We start from the raw sequence: 16712 nt of genomic DNA, 5'->3' as shown, positions 1-16712 counted from the left end.
AGAGGTTTGGTGTCTTAAACCCCTCCAAAAGAAACTGATGATAATGTAACCCTCTAACACTCCCCCGACCACTTGCTTGCATTATGAATGCTTAAGACTCAGTATCATAAAGGGTTTGTATGAGTTGTCCAAGGTCTTTCAGGGTTAGTGGATCATAGTAAATCTCTTCCATGACTCTGGTTAATTTGGTGCAATTAAGAACACCACCGCCATAAAACACTGTTTATTTATGAAACCGTATATGGGTTAGTGTGTCTAATGCATAGAATATATTTGAGTCAGTGATGGAAAGAGATGTAATGAAGCAGTAAGTAAAGACCAAATATTTAAGGATATTGCACCCAAAGCTAAGGCTTGTGAATGTTATCCTTAGGCTATGGATAGAATGGTCGTACATTATAGTTTGACTAGAGCAGTCCCAATCTATGCCTTTTGTTGCAGAATAACTTTTAATATCACCACCTTTCATTCAAAACATGCATTGATTTGGAGGATCCTAGGGATATGGTGATAGTAGCAACACAGATTTTGAATGACTTCAAATCCTCATGTAAAAACAGATCAATCAGATATTAAGACTAAAACCAGGTGAAAACATTTGCAACACAATTAGGTGACAGAGTATGCTTATGAATCACAGATGACAAGACATAAGGAATAAAACCCTAATAGCTACATAGGGCCTGAGAAATATATGTCCTACTTTTTAATTTCATGCTCCAAAACTCAGCTCAGCCCTTGGACAAGCTATGAGAGACAGAGGCTTTTGACAGACTTTCGTCATATTACAGTCTGTGCAGAACTTGAGAACAGGAGATCTGTAAAAGGGTCAACAGGTATTCCATGGAAATCCTCATTGGCGAATCTGAGGCTAGAGTCTTAGGAAATCTTATCAGATCTTGAGGTAATTTGGGATGAGTTTTGTCTGATCCGAAACAGGTGGTTACATGGGACACTGGTGAGATTTGAAGGGGCTAAGCATACCTGTCCCCATGACTCCTAAACCTTAACCAGCCTGGTCTCTTACATGATGTGGGATCACACTGAGGAGCAGTTGCTGAAATGGTATCAAAAGTAAGTAGAATAGGGACAGAACAGATGAAAAAAAGAGAACAACCAAGTAACAGTGAAGGAGGATTACAAAGGTGGGACCTTTTAGAAAACTAGGAAGCAAGCAAGTTTTTTTTTTTTTTTTTTTTTTAACACTGTGAAAACAACAGAAGATGAAGCTTTGTGAAGGTGGAAAGGTATCCTTAACAAGTCACCACTTAAAAGTTCAGGAAATACCTTGAACAATAGGAGAGTATTGAGGTAAAATTTCCTTTGCAGTCATCATAAGGAAAAAGAAAAAGAGTAAAATAGCATTTCTACGAGAGTAAATAGATGCTGCAGATGGCAGTGGACGGCGTAGGCGCTGCAGGCCACCATGAGCCAGCTTCCGGATGACTACGACCCCTACGCAACCGAAGAGCCTAGTGACCAGGAGCCAGCTTTGAGCAGCTCTGAAGATGAAGTGGATGTGCTTTTACGTGGAACTCCTGACCAAAAACAAAAACTCATTGGAGAATGTCTTACTGTGAAAGTGAATCATCTAGTGAAGATGAATTTGAAAAGGAAATGGAAGCTGAATTAAATTCAACCTTGAAAACAATGGAGGACAAGTTATCCTCTCTGGGAACTGGATCTTCCTCAGGAAATGGAAAAGTTGCAGTAGCTCCAGTGAGATACTATGATGATATATATTTTGATTCTGATTCTGAGGAGGAAGACAAAGCAGTACAGGTGACCAAGAAAAAAAAGAAGAAACAACACGAGATTCTAACAAATGATGAATTACTATATGATCCTGAAGAAGATAAGAGAGATCAGGCCTGGGCTGATGCACAGAGAAGGGCTTACCATGGTTTGGGATGACAGAGGTCACATCAACAACAGCCTGTTCCAAGTAGTGACGCTGTCTTGAATTGTCCTGCCAGCATGACCACACTGTACCTTGATCGCCAAAGGCACAAATTGTACAAAACTCAATACAGACTGTATAAATCTGTAGCCCTAGTACACAGAGCATATTTAGTATTACATTTAACTCCTGAAGCATATGTACCTTTGCAAATGATCCAGTTATTAAATAAAATATACTAGTGAACATTGTGGCTCAAGTGAATGCAGAAGAGTATCTAATAGCTGCCATGTATCTTTATTTTGTAAACTCATTTGATTGGGCTCCTTAGCTTCATGGTACTTTTCTCCTGTAGCACATACATCAGTCCATTTCAAATATCTTAATTTATGAAGGCTTAAAAAAAAAAAGACTTTAATGGATGCATGGCTCAGTATCAGGGACAGAACTGAAAACTTGCAGGGCCTGATATATGCATTTCACTGGTCTATGGTGATGAATTCATGAGTTTGGATCTAAAGTATTGATTTTATGATTATTTTAAAGTTTTCTTGCCAAAATGCTATCTGAATAATAATAGAAAGTATAGGGAAAGGAATTTTAAAATATGTTAAAAGTGAATGTATAGATTATAAAATACAGTAGATTTGTAAAACATAGCATGGGTTTGTCTTCACAGAGTAACTTTTGAGAACAAATGGGTGTAAACTTTGAACTCTGAGTCACTCAACCCAAGCAGCTAAAAAAATAAGTCTGATTATGGGTTGCATCTATACACACAGCTTGATGATTTGACCAATTGTTTGTTATTTCCAACAATCTACAATACAATTGGTCACAAATATGCAGAAAAATTAATGTGTAACAAAATAGGAATACATCCTTAGCTGTGATGCGGAATGAGGATAATGCTAGAATAGGCATAGTTCCTTACCTGCCATGATGAGCAAGTTATTTTAGATGTTAGAGAAACAGTATTAGCAAATGTTGCTCACCCCAGCTGAACTGCTCACCCCAGCATACCTCAGTAAGAAACCCAAAGAAGACACTTCGGGAAATTTATTCAAGAGGAAAATTTAGTCCTTTAATATTAATTAATACTAATTATGGGTATCTCAGATTATGATGTTTAGAGATAGAAACCCTAGTTACTGATTATTGATTACCATAGTCCTTTCTTATCTTTAAGTCCTCACTGCAATTCCTCTGTTCTTTTCTTTTTGAACATAAATATTTTCTCTTAAATATATTTGAACATTAATTTTATGATTATGTTATTGCTATCTATCATTTTTGGGATACTGTGTATTTAGTTTTCTTTTAAAATGATTTACACATATTCTTAAGTGGCACCAGAAACAATCCTCTGAGATGGGTACTATTTTATTCTCTTTTTTTTGAGACGGAGTTTCACTCTTGTTACCCAGGCTGGAGTGCAATGGCGCAATCTCGGCTCACTGCAACCTCCGCCTCCTGGGTTCAGGCAATTCTCCTGCCTCAGCCTCCTGAGTAGCTGGGATTACAGGCACATGCCACCATGCCCAGCTACATTTTTGTATTTTTAGTAGAGACGGGGTTTCACCATGTTGCCAGGATGGTCTTGATCTCTTGACCTCATGATCCACCCGCCTCGGCCTCCCAAAGTGCTGGGATTACAGGCTTGAGCCACCGCGCCCGGCCTATTTTATTCTGATTTTAAGCTGAGGAAGCTGAGGCATAAAAAATACAGGTAATTTGCTGAAGCTCACAAAAAACTCAGACTGATAACATTTTGAGAGCACAATTAGAGTTTTACCAATTTTTGTATACCCTATATTACATTTTTGTATACTCTGGCCCTAAGTTGTTACTTCAGTATCAATACTGTACTGGGTGAGCTGATTCTTGATGAATAAGTAGACGTTTTCCAGGTTGACAGAGTGGGCAAAGATTTTCCAAGTAGAAGTAATCACAGAGTCCAGCAGGTGAAAACTGTCAATTGCTTTATTACAGTTATGTAGATATATACCAGATGCATGCCTATAACATACATGAAAGTAAATATTTATGATAGTTTTGACATGAAACAGTAACAGGACAATAACTGTGTAAATTTGTGTCTACTATCTACTAGGAAGAGACATAGAGGAGAGTTGTAATCTCTTTCAGTCTATGAATATAATACACTGAACTTAGACTATTTCGATTACAGTTGATTTGGGATAGAGGTAGAATTGCATTAAGATTTTAATGATCATAATGGTGGTGCACTGCCTATATATTTCATCATGCAATGAATACAATAATTACATTTATCATCCTAATAATAGAACACATATGAAATATCATTGTATGTACTTAATAGAGAGAATAATAGTTTAGCTCAAAATATCTGATAAGGACATATTCATAATATAATTAAGAAAGCTATTCAAATATAATGATTCTAAAACTTTCTAAACATTCTGAAATAGAAATATAACATCCCCAGGTATTTTAAATATAATTTAGAGAATTATTGTCTTTTTTTCAGTAAGCTAATACATGTACACATTTATCATTCATATTCAAGACAGTGAATTGACATGAATGAACTTGTAAGTCATTCAATGAAAGAATAAAGTAACTGTTTTTTATATTGGGCTATGATCAAGTTTTAAAATTAATTCCCATTTTTTCCAGAGATGGAACACCATGAGAATTCCTGAAGAATGCCGAAACTTACCATTCTAGTAATTCATGAAACAATAGCAATATATGATTTTATCATCATTAAATCTTGTGCTAGAGTAATTGAAATGACATTGAGCAGCAATTCTGGCTCCTAGGAATACCTAGAGTAAAGATGCAGAATAAATGTTCTTCAGGCATGAAGGGTAAGCGGGAAGGCTGAAAGTGGCAGTAGATATTTCAGAAATGAAAAAATGTTTAAAGTGTTGGCTCAAGGGCAGTGTGAAGTTATAATGACTCATCATAAAAAGTCTGATGCTGTGTGTATACAAGTATTTTTCACATAATAACTGTATTCATGTTGGGAAAACTTCTTAGACATTTTCAGCATATAATCATGATGTTCAAACCGTAGCTTATACTATTTTAACTTACATATTTTAGTAGACACATTTGACTTAACAAGGTACTGAAATTACATTCAATTTGGTGGTTTTGGTCTTAATTTACTAAGTGAGACCCTACCAGCTTAAAAGAGTTAATGTTGCTTCTTTCTTCTAAAATAGTTCCTAAAACTCATTAAATGGGGGCCAGTAGTAAGGACAAAACAGAGAAACAGAGAAAACCCTAGCTTCTGTATATACTTCTTCCTCTTATTCAACCCAAATAGTCCATTCAACACTTTCAGATCTTCTGCATCCTTATTTTTCCTTTCCTCCAAATCTTTAATAAACACTGCTTTCCAGAACAAAGACAGTCGTGATTTAAAGCAATGTCTGCATGAGGACATACTGTGTACAAGGTAGAAAAATTTAGCTCTACTATTGGAATCCATCCAAATAGGCTTTTATATGTTTATGCATTAAATGTCAGTAGAAAATTAAGTCCTTGCGTTTTCTTCCAAAGAATATTTGCATTTTGTACTTCATTATGCCTGTTGAATAAAAATTTTTGTTCTTCATAGAAAGAAATGTATAGACCATTAATGAAAGGAATCCAGCATTTGCTTCCTGTTATTCACAAAATTGGACCAAATGTTGAGGCTCTTCACTTGTGCTTTTTAATCTAATCTAAGTTTCTTCTTAGAATCTAAATAAAGTATGGATTTCTGCTGTCCCTCTCTTCTTTCATAAACTATAGGAGAGTTTATAAAACTCTTATCTTTTTCCATATTCTATCAAAGACATGAAGACACATTTACTGTCTTAAACTGTGGTAGATAGGGCATTGAAAATTGATGCCTAGGCAGTGGATGAATTTTGCTGCATGGAAGGAATAAGACTCTGGTATTCCAACCAATATTTTAAGTGAAAACATTGGTTATCACAGAAAAGATATAGCTGTATTAATTTATTTTATAGGGCAGTATGGTCAGAGCCACAAAACCATATACCCAGCTTTTAGAGCAAACATACATTCTGTTTATTCCTCTTCATTGCTGCTATTGGAAGGATTGTTCTGTGGCCTTGATGAATTTTTCACATTTAGTCTTTCTAGCTGGCTCACATAATGGTTATCGTCTGCTTCAGTACACTTTAGCTAAGTTTAGTGTTTTTGTTTTATTATGAGGTATATAGCTTTATTGAAGAAGACATGGAAGGTTTAATAATTAAAAAGGAGATTAAAACAAAGTGGAAAAAAGTTTTCATTTAATTTCTGAGTAGTTTATGGAACCCATATTATTGAATATTATGAATGATGTTTCATGCTCCATGAGTACTAATTATTCTACCTTAAAATGATTTTTTTGATGCTTTCTCACTTTCCAGGAGTCCTTAAAATAAATCATTGTCATTTAAGATAGTGTGAGGCCCCTGCTTCCTTGCAGTCTGACAGACAGAACTAAATGCAGTGATGCTTCTTTCATATTTATTTTCTTTCAACTTCCCCTTCTGCTGGACAAAAGTATCTAGCTTCAATTGTAAATTTTCACCTGTATATTCATGAACTTGAAAATTCTATGTATTCAAAAAAGTGGGTTATGTTATTTGAAGGCAATGAGTACAAGTATATGCTTCCTTGGCTGCTTCAATGATACTGAATATGCTGCATCTTTCTGAAACTTCTATGTTCATTTCTGGGCTTTCTGTTGTTGTTGTTTGTTTGTTTGTTTGTTTCATTTTTGAGACAGAGGCTCATTCTGTCATCCAGGCTGGAGTGCAGTGGTGTGATCACAACTTAGGACAGCCTCAACCTCCTGGGCTCAGGTAGTCCCAAGTAGTTGGGACTACAGGTAGGCGGTACCACACTGACTAATTCTTTGTTTTTGTTTTGCTTTTTGTAGCAGAGAGGTTTCACCATTTGCCAGAGATGGTCTCAAACTCCTGGGCCCAAGTTATCCACCATCTCAGCCTCCCAAAGTGCTAGGATTAAGGGTTTGAGTCACCCTGCCTGACCTTCTATGACATGTTAATTATTCAATATCTTGAAAACATAGGGTTAAACGACTTGAGTCGGAACCCTCTTATTACATCTTTGATATTGTCTTCTAGCTACGTCTTGAATGCCTCCAGCGAGGGGCGATCACTCTTTAAGAGGCAGATGATGATAATTTGTTTCCTTCACTAATTCTGAGTACTCAAGAAACCATTCCCTCTTTGACATGGAGAGCCTCAATTACTTGGAAAATGTTAGTTTATGTTAAGCATTTTTTTTAAGTAATATCTTTTGTTCTTTTCATTAATTTCATTTGAAAATATGTAAATACTGATTTATTTTTAATGGCATTTATTTCTATTAGATGCCTTCTTGTCGTTAATAGTCCTGTTAAATGTGGTACCTTGTTCGTTATCTCTAAAGAGAAAAAGGAAGCTAACACTGAGCTCCAATGATACACCAAGCATTGTATGCTTTATATGTGTCATTTCACAAACTCTGTTTTTAATAGGGGAAGCAGCATGAGTTCATGGAGTTTCAACTTATATTTAGTAAAATACATTAACCTAAAATGTGCAGCTCAATAAATTTTTACATCCTAGTAATCACTATCCAGATCCAAATACAGACTATTTCCAGCCTGTCTGAAAGTTTTCCTAGTGCCTCTTTCCAATCAAGGACCATCACCCCCAAACGTAACAAGAATTCTGATCTCGATCTCCAGAGTAAGTATTGTCTAGTTTTGTTGTTGTTGTTGTTGTTGTTGTTGTTTTTTGGAGACAGAGTCTCATGCTGTCGCCAGGTGCTAGGCTGGAGTGCAGTGGCACAATCTCGGCTCACTGCAACCTCTGCCTCCTGGGTTCAAGCAATTCTTCTGCCTCAGCCTCCCGAGTAGCTGGGACTAAAGGCGCGCACCACCACGCCCAGCTAATTTTTGTATTTTTAGTAGAGACGGGGTTTCACCATGTTGGCCATGATGGTCTTGATCTCTTGACCTTGTGATCCACCCACATCGGGCTCCCAAAGTGCTGGGATTACAGACTTGAGCCACCGCGCCCGGCCCTGTGTTGTCTAGTTTTGAACTTCATATAAAAGAATCATACAATATAGACCCTTTATTGTATCTTTTTGTTCTACATTTTATCTCTAAGATGTACCCATATTTAATCATGTTTTTTAGTAAGTGTTAAAGTAGGAAGTATCATCCTCATTATTCAAATGAAGATAATCAAATATATGGACGAGTCATTTGTCTAAAACTAGACAGAACTTGATTCTCAAATATACCTAGACCTAAAATCCAGGATCCTTTCATTAAACCATGCTGCCTCTTGGTTCCCTGAGCATTGTTTTTCCGAGTATTTCTCCTTCCAAAATTCCAAATTTATTAGCTAACTACAATAGCTATTAGGGTGTTGATTTGAATGTAGTTAATTCTATAAGTCAATTTTGAAAACATTGATCTCTTAAAAATACTAGAGTTCCAGTCAATGAAAATGTTATATTTCTCCATTTATTAAATCTTTCAGTAATGTTTGTCATTTTCATTATACCAGTCTCATGTCTTTTAATGACATATTTCTAAATATTACTTTCAGCATAAATAAAAACATATTTTACATTTAACTTTAAAATTGTTGACAATTTAAAGAAATACAATTGATTTTGATATATTATCCTTGCATACAGCTAACTTGCTAAAATTTACTTAGTGAGTTTACTTAGTTACTAATTTTATTATTTTAGTAGATTTTTTATAAATTCCTTAGAATTTTCTAAAATGACGTTCATGCTGTTTACGATGAGAGAAATATTTCCTTTTTTCTTAACTTTTATGCCATTGATTTCTCTTTCTAGACTTACTGTAACTTGATAAAACCTCCAGTAAAATATTGACTGGTTACCAATCTTATTTAGTGATCATTCAGGTTACCTCTTGATGATCATGATGTTAGCAATAGGTTAACCATAGGTTGTCTTTATTGGTTTGAGAAAATTTCCTTTATTTCCACTTTACTTTTTTTTTTTCTAATTAACAGACTTTGAATTCAGTAAACTTTTTTCCCCATCTATTATTTATTTTTTATGGTAAATCAACCTCAGATTTCTTAGGTAAACCCTGCTTGATCATGACAGAGGTTCTTTATATTGCTAGATTCAATTTGCTAATATCTTGCCACATATGTTCATGATAAATATCTATCTGTAAGTTTCATTTCTTCTAATATCTCATCAGGTTGTGTTATCAGGGTTATGCTGGCCTCACCAAATAATTTTTGAGGTATTCTCCCTTCTATTTTCTGCAAACTCTCGGTAATATTGAATTTCCCTCTTTCTTGAATGTTTGATAGAATTCTACAGACACACTCTCTGGATGTAAAAATTGTCTTTGTAAGGAGGTCTTCATAGATTCAATTTCTTTTATAGATACAGAGTGATTTATGTTTTCTATTTCATTTTCAGTATATTATGTATCTTTGAGGCATTGGTCCATATAATCTAGTTTATCAAATTTATTGGTATAACTTTATTTATACTACCTGCTTACTATTCAATTAACTTTCTAGTGATACTTACTTTTTAACTTCCCAATGTTAATAATTTGCACTTTTTCTTTTTTTGGTCTCACTCTTTTTTGCTTTTTATAAGTTTTGTTAATCTTGCTAATAAATATCTTTCAGTTTTGTTGATTTCTCTTTTATTTGGGTTTTCTCTATTATTTCATTGATTTCTGTTTATTATTTCTTATATTCAATTTAATCTACTATTCTTTTTTAACTTCTTGAAGTGATGACATTTTGATGATTGATTTTGAACATTCTTTCTAGTGTAAGATTTTTTTTTTTTTTGAGATGGAGTTTTGCTCTTGTTGCCCAGGCTAGAGTCCAATGGTGCGATCTCAGCTCTCTGCAACCTCTGCCTCCCAGGTTCAAGCAATTCTCTTGTCCCAACCTCCCAAGTAGCTGGAATTACAGGTGCCTGCCACCATGCCCAGCTAATTTTTGTACTTTTGAGTACAGATGGTGTTTCACCAGGGTGGCCAGGCTGGTCTTGAACTCCTAACCCCAAATGATCCACTCACCTCAGCCTCCCAAAGTGCAGCGATTACAGATGTGAACCACCATGTTTGGCCCCTAGTGTAAGAGTTTAAAGCCAAACATTTGCAGTGCATTTTCTTTTTATCTTCATTCATTTTTAATATTTCAATTATTTTGTAATTTACTATTTAAATCAGGATGCAAATATCTGGGAGTTTCTATGTATCTTATTTCTCATTTAATTTCATTTTGGTCAGAATATATATTCTAAAGATTTGAATTTTGAAATCTATGGAGAATGTTTTATGGCCCAGTCTATAGTTTTACTTTATAATTGCCAGTTAGGTCAGAGAATTTAATAGGTAGTCAAAATTTCTTTCTCCTTATTGATATTTCATTTAGTTATTTTGTCATTGAAATAGAAGTCTTGAAACTTACAACTATAATTGGCAATTTGGTTTTTGTTCTGTTTATTTCAGTCAGCTTTTACCTCATGGGTGTTGCAAGTCTGTCTTATAAAAGATTTATGATAGTTAATTCTTCCTAATAAAGTGATATTTTTGTAAATTATGAAATATCTATCTATGTATCTGGTAGGATACCCTTCTATGAGGTCTATTTTGGACAATATTAATATGGCCACATCAATTTTCTTACACTTAATATTGAATGACACTTTTTTTTTACAAATTGTAACCAATTCCTATTTTTATATTTCAAGTGTCTTTTTGTATACTGCTGGGTCTTGCTGCTTTTATCCACTCTGAAATTCTTTGCTTTTTAGTTAGAATATTTTATCAATTTATGTTTTTGTTTTCTATTTGTTCCTTCTGTTGTTTTTATTTGTTTCTCTTTTTCTTGCCTTCATTTGGACAATTCCTAATGTTTTTAGTGTTCTATTTTATTTACTTTGGTAGCTTCTTACTTATACATTTAATTCTTTTGAATTGTTTTGCACGATATGATCAAGTAATAAAAATGTTTTTATTAGATTTTTTATATTAAATCACACATCCTTCACTTATCCCTTTTTGTTTTGAATTCATATAGCAACATTTCATATAGCAGGTAAAAAATTCTGCAACTGAGAAATTTCTAAATCCATTTGCCACCCATATTCTTTGTGCAATTGTTACATATAATTTACATTTACAATAGTTATAAATCCTATAGTGTTATATTTTCTACAGAGTCATTTTTTCTTTTAAAGAACAAAAAGATTATTGTTTATGTTTATCTGCATATTTGTCATTTTTAGTGTTCTTTATTACTTCTTACAGATCTGAGTTTCCCCCTGATATTACTTCCCTCAGTCTGAAGAAATTATAGTCATGCACACATAATGATTTGTCTGTCAGTGATGGATCATATATACAACTGATCCTATAAGATCAGAATGGAGGTGAAAAAATTCTATTGCTAGGAGCTTTCTTACTGGTCATAATGTCAAAGGAGAATGCATTACTCGTGTATTTGTGGCGAGGCTGGTATAAACAAACCTACTTCACTGCTAGTCATATGAAAAAGGATAGCACATACAATTATCTACAAAACTTGATAATTATACTAAATGGCTATTTTACCATTCTACAGTTTTTAATCACTATTTTAGAGTGTGCTTTTTCTATATATAGATGTATATTTAAACACGTATATATGTGTGTGTTCATATATATATATATATATATATATATATATATGAAGAGAAAGAGAGAGAGAGAGAGAGAGAGAGACAGACAGACAGAGAGAGAGAGTGAGTGAGTGTTAACTATAAGACAGCCTCAGGCACATCCTTCAGGAAGTATTCCAGAAAGCATTATCATAAAAGATAACAGCTCCATGCATGTTATTTCCTTGAAGATCTTCCAGTGGAAAAAGATATAGAGGTGGAAGACCCTAAATAGGCCTAGGTTTATATTTGTGTTTCTTAGTTTTTAACAAAAAGTTGAAGAAGTAAAAAAAAATTAAAAATAGAAAAAAGCTTACAGAACGCGTCTATAAAGACATTATTTTTTAAAGTTGTGTTTCAAGACAAATGTTATGACAAAAACATCAAAGAGTTTTTTAAAAAGTTTAACAGTATTAAAAAAAGAAACTTACTGTAAGCTAAGGTAAGAAAGAAAAGCTTTTCAATAAATGTAATGTCGCCTAAGATTCAAGAGTTTATAAGGTCTATAGTAGTGTAGAGTAATATCTTGGACCTTCACCCTCACTCACCCAGAGAAACTTCCAGTCCTGAAAACTGAGTTCATGGCAAGTGGCCTATACAGTCATACCATTCTAAATCTTTTATACCATATCATTACTACAGCTTTTCTATGTTTAGGTACACAAATACTTACCATTGTGTTACAATTGCCTACAGTATCCAGTACAGTAACATACTATACATGTTTTTAGCATAGAGGAAATAGTCTCTACTATATAGCCTAGGTGTATAGTAGGGTATACCATTTAAACTTGCATAGGTTCATTTGATGATGTTCACATGATGACAAAAATTGCCTAACAATGAATTTCTCAGAACGTATCATCATTGTTAAACAACCTATGAACATAAGTTGACATTATTTTATTATTCTTATCAGCTTTTTTATAATGTACTTTTGCTGGCGGCACATTCTCAAACCTTTTGCTTAGCTGAAAACCCTTTCCATCACCTAACTTAAAAGATAATTAGGTTGGATATAGAATTATAGGCTTTTAGAAACCTGTATCTATGAAATGATTCCATTGTCTTCTGTTCTTTATAGTTTCTTATGGGAAGTTAGCTATGATTAATATTATGTGTCTTTTTTCCTCTGGCTGTTTTCAAGACCTTTTGAATAATTTTTTTGGTTTCCTACCTGTTGACCTTAATGCATCTGGGGGATGTTTATCCTTACTATTATCCTACTTGGGGTTTGCTGAATTTCCTTGGTATGCAGTTTGTGTTTCACCCAGTTCGATGTATTTTTATCCATTCTTTAAAAAAATATATTTTGTATCATTTGCACTTTATATCTGGAATTACAATTCCACATATTTAGTTTAATGTTGCTGTATTGGTCACTGAGGTTCTGTTATTTTTGTCTTTTATTTATTTATTTTCCCTGATTTTCAGATTAGATGATTTATATTTACATGTCCCCTAGTTCACTGAACTATCTCTTCTGTCTCCAATTTTTTATGAATTAAATCTAGAAATTTATCCTTTTCAAATATTATGCTTTTAACTACTAGAATTTGAGTTGTGTTCTTTTTTATTCTTTCTTTTGTTGTAGAATGTAAATTCTCTTGAGATTTGTTTGGTTGATTGTTTTTTCTCTTGACTATGGTATATAGTTTCCATCAGTGGAAACACTAAGGTAATACAAGCCATTGTAACTTGGTGATATTCAAGTTCCAGACAAGCTCTTCTGTGATGGATGACAACTGAAACTTATGTCCAGATTGGGCTGGGGTCTTTTTCCACATATAATTCAAGGGTCTTTCAAATATTTGAGGGATTTCTATTTAGAGTTACATTTGCTCCCCACTCTCAAATCATTCTTCCTAGTATTTAATGCCCTCAATTGCTAGCTTCTTTTGTGGCCTGAATTCAGTACTTTGACCTCTCAAGTCAGTAAGACTGTAAATTTCTGTGTGAGTACAAAGGACCCCTTGTTATGTAGTTTGTTGAGTACTTTCAAGAGAAAAGCTGAATTATTATAGCTCTCACCCTGTGTAATTTACTTCTTGGAAAGGTTGAATTTCCTATACTTTCTCCCTGATATTATTTGCTTCCCAGTGCCTTTAAAGACTTATACACGTGTTAATATTTGTCCAGAGTTTATAATCACTGTTTGCTAGTGGATTTGTCCAACACCAGCTACATTGAATTGAAAACCAGGATCCCATGATATGGAGTTTTAATTATCTTGGGTAAGTAAAACCAAACTTTAGGACTATGAGATAGACCTAGACTTGCCCCCACAGCATCTGAAACTGCCCTATTGTGCTATAGGCATCAGTGAATGTTGGCTGATTGCAAGTTAACTAAATCTGAGTAATCGAGCAATATTGGAGAAAACGATACCACAAAGCAGATTGATATCGCTATAAATTCATGATTACTAGCTTCAAGTACGTCCAAAACATTACCTGACAATTTCACTATATTTCTGTTTTCAACTGATTCTCTTATTTTTTATAATAATAATTTCAAACTTTCCCATGATCTTTAGGTCTCTAGCAACCTTTTCCTGTCAAGGCCACTGTCCCCATCACTATTAGTATACAACCTTGCTTTTTGCTGTATAGTGAATAATAAAGTCATCAGAAATAAATGCTTTCAACTTTTTGCCAGCAGCCCTGCAACCTACAAATATCTGCCTCTAATACATAAGGTGATTGGAATAGTGACTGGCACATAATAAGCATTAAGCAATAGCAATAATCCTTACAATATCATCTCAGCAGCATTATTATATGTATCAATGTTTTCATTATTGTATATGTTATATTCTGTATTGATATGTAACAACTTTTTCTCAATTCCCTCCAACCATATTCTCTCTTGAGTGCTCAGAAATTTTATGTTATCATTTGACCTTCTCCTCTCACTTATTTCCAATTGAATTGTTAAGTAAAATTCTGTATATGTATGTATGTAAGTATTACCATTTACCATCTCTTCAAGTTTATTCTATAAAAAACAACGCTTTCTTCTCTACATACATCTTTTCAACCTAGTTCCTATTTTTCTGTCTTCACTATTTCCCAAGGAAAATTCCTCCGTAAATTACCTGTACTTGAAGTCTATATTTTCTCACAAACTACTCCCTTTATAACTTGATCTACTAAACTGACTTTATCAAAACTGCTCTCCCTATGCCAACACATGACCTAAATTAATCATAGTCAATAAATATTTTATAGTGGTAGTATACTGCAAGAGACATATCATGGTTCTAAAATTAACAATAGCTGTAAGGACCACTCAAGTGTCTCACAGGATTGACACTACATGCCACTTATAGTACATTGCAACCCAGCCCTGTGATTTCCAACCCTGGCCTGAGGATTTCAGGTTACCAGGCCACTTCAGGACAGATGCAACTCTGATAATTAGAAAGTTTACACTTACAAGAATTGCTTAAATTCCATTTATGAAAGAAAGACCTGGTAATGGACCCAGACAGAATAGGTGTAAGAAAAGGGGAAGAATCCTTTAAACTCTTAGAATGATCTCCAGATGGAGACACTTCAGTCACTGGGTCATCTGAACCCCTGACTGCATCTGGCTTACGCTACTGACCTGCTCCCACTATTCATCTTGTAAGAGTGTTGCCAAAACAAACTCAGCACGAGATGGTGTTTAAGACACATCTTTGGCACAAATGAGATTTAACGGGGAGGTTGCTCCTGAGAAATCTGGTCAACTAGGACCACTAGAGACCCCTGAACATGACAACACTTTACCTCACTTGATCTTACAAAGAAAGAACTTGGCCAGGTGTGGTAGCTCATGCCTGTAATCCCAGCACTTTAGGAGGCTGAGGCAGATGGATCACGAGGTCAGGAGATCGAGATTATCCTGGCCAATATGGTGAAACCCTGTCTCTACTAACAATACAAAAATTAGCTGAGGGTAGTGGCGCATGCCTGTAATTCCTAGCTACTTGGGAGGCTGAGGCACAAGAATCACTGGAACCCAGAAGGCGGAAGTTTTAGTGAGTTAAGATCGCACCACTGTACTCCAGCCTGGTGACAAAGCAAGACTCCATCTCAAAACAAAAAAAACAGAAACTTGACACAGGGAAGCACTCCACCTTCTGAAAACCCAGTTTTATCTTGGGTTCTAAGGCATGCTTCTTATTTATTTTTCTTTCACACACATCACATGTTAAATTCTTCCAGGTCCTCTTCCCACTTTAAACCTGCTGCCTAAGCAATCTCATCTACACTATAGGCATTACCTGTCACCTACTTTGTAGTGATCTCTCCCCAATTCCTTTCACCACTTACTATATAATATACAGTGAAACATATAGTGAAATATTTTACTATATATAGTGATATATATATATATATATATATATATATATATATATATATCGTAAAATAGCGACTATATATACTGAAATAGTGAAAGGAATATGTGTGTATGTGTATTCAACTTCCTTAATCAAACCTCAACTCTGGGTTCCTGATATAGTTACCCAATTGCACACTCAACATCTCTATAAAGAAGGTTAAACATAACTTCAACATGTCCAAAAGTGATCTTATAATATTTTCCCCCCAAAATATTTTTCAGTTACTTCTGACTTCTTTTTCATCCTAATGACCAAAATCAATCTATCACTGTCTTCTGTTAAATGTTGATACTAAATAAATTCTCAAGTTTATACAATTATCTTCATCACCACCATTACCACCATAGTTGTTAATATTACTTCATCTCTCTTGGTAGCTATTCCAATAGTCCTCTCAACTAAATTCCATATTTCTGACTCCCAGCCATTATGTATGCTATAGCAAGACTGATATAAAATTGCACAAATAATTAAAACATTTCATATATGTCCACTTCTCTGAAGATTGTGATGAAAATCCTTGATGCTATGGTGTCTACAGACCTTTCTAGTCTTATCAAAGATCCTTCAACCTATTTCTCTCAGTTTCTCACATGTGCCATTTTCTTTTCCATTACTTTGTATATATTATTCACTGTCAAAAATTATTTTCTCTCTTTCTGAATCCATTATAAAATATTTAAATATATA

At 34.3% G+C, this 16712-nt stretch overlaps 1 pseudogene; it reads left to right on the top strand.

The window, feature by feature from the left end:
* Positions 1-325: 325 nt before the first annotated feature.
* Positions 326-2050, top strand: LOC141582394 (E2F-associated phosphoprotein pseudogene; annotated as a pseudogene).
* Positions 2051-16712: the final 14662 nt, after the last annotated feature.

The sequence above is a fragment of the Saimiri boliviensis genome, chromosome 2 (genome assembly GCF_048565385.1).
Source record: "Saimiri boliviensis isolate mSaiBol1 chromosome 2, mSaiBol1.pri, whole genome shotgun sequence".
Classification (NCBI taxonomy): Eukaryota; Metazoa; Chordata; class Mammalia; order Primates; family Cebidae; genus Saimiri; species Saimiri boliviensis.
This window is presented reverse-complemented; position numbering and strand designations above follow the sequence as displayed.